This window comes from Curcuma longa, chromosome 20 (genome assembly GCF_044706935.1).
Source record: "Curcuma longa cultivar G26 ecotype Majalengka, Jawa Barat chromosome 20, ITB_CL_G26_1.1, whole genome shotgun sequence".
NCBI lineage: Eukaryota > Viridiplantae > Streptophyta > Magnoliopsida > Zingiberales > Zingiberaceae > Curcuma > Curcuma longa.
The window spans coordinates 8504401-8505872 of record NC_133880.1 but is presented as its reverse complement, the minus strand read 5'-3'; the positions used below and the strand labels follow the sequence as shown (position 1 = coordinate 8505872).

Here is a 1472-nt window from a genome sequence, read left to right as displayed (position 1 = left end):
TTCATTCATCCTATCATTTTCTCTTTTTCTTTTTTAAATTTCTTCCTTTCATTCTATATTTATATTTTTATTCGGATAAAAATTTCAATGCTTTTTTTACAAATCTTTTTAATTCTTTAAATATGAAAGAAAACACATCTTTCCAAAATACTTGTACTCATACAAACATCTAATATTCTCAATTTTCCTCTCACATACAGTACCCTCTAAATTTTTTAAAAAATTCATATGTTCCACAATATTCTTCATATTTTCTAAATTTCCAAAGTTTTCAAAACTTTTGACAAATCCGAGTAAAGTCACCCCAACTCCATTTGGTATGTATCCACCCCAAGATTGATCGATCATGGACAGTCAATTTGGAATGTCATCTTTATCGTATGTATTTTCTCCTTCCTCAACCATGCAACAGTCATGCCTTTGAATGAATCACGAAGGGTTAGTGTAGATGCATCTGTCAATGACAAAGAAATCGTAACACCAAAACGAATAGTTTGGTCTGCTGATGAAGACATAGTCGTTGCGAAGTCATGGACCACCATTAGCACCAATATAGTTATTGGTAATCACTAGAAGAATCAAATTTTTTGGAAACATATCGCTAATTACTACAACAAACATCAATCTGCTGGAACTATGTCAAGAATTTAGAAGCAACTATTATCACATTACTATATGTTTGCACCGATGGTGAATGTTTTCTGTATATAATAATTTTTATACTCATCGTCAAAGCGGTTGGAGCGACGAGAATGTGTTAGAGAACACACTGAATATGTGGAAAATCAATAACGATAACAAGGACATCAAGTATATGTACATGTGAAGGGTTTTCAGATAATATGAAAAATATACTTCACAATCAATTAATCATCACTCTAACAAGAGGCAAGAACATCCGAATCAAGGGGCACACTTCCACATCAAATCCCAATACAAGTGTTGATGTGGACGACTGTGAAGTCCACATTTATCCAATAGGACATAAGGCAACGAAGAGAAAGAGCAAATCCAAAGTAAGAGAGAGCAATAAAATAAAATAAAGCATCGCCATATATTGGCAAAAAATGACTTTGCGGGAAGCTGAGATTATGAAATTCTTATGAAGATGATACTAATGAGATGACACGGAGACACCTTCGTATACAAGAGAAAATAATTTAAAAAATTAAATAGAAACATGACATGATGTAAATGTGTTAATCTTTATAATTTTATGTACTATAATTTATGTAATCCACTTTTTAATTATTAATATCATTCAAACAATTATATAAATTTAAATTTTATAAAATTTTAATTATATTTTATCAATTATTATTTATAAAAAATTATATAGAAATCTAAATAATAATATATTAAATACATATTCTATCTAAAATATAAATAATTTATAAAATACATTATCTATATATATATAGTATAAAATATAAATATAGAGTGGGATACATAAAAATCTTGTTATTGAGATT

The 1472-nt window shown here is 28.5% G+C and overlaps 1 pseudogene; it reads left to right on the top strand.

The window, feature by feature from the left end:
• Positions 1-414: 414 nt before the first annotated feature.
• Positions 415-1106, top strand: LOC141813001 (uncharacterized; annotated as a pseudogene).
• The last annotated feature ends 366 nt before the right edge of the window (positions 1107-1472 follow it).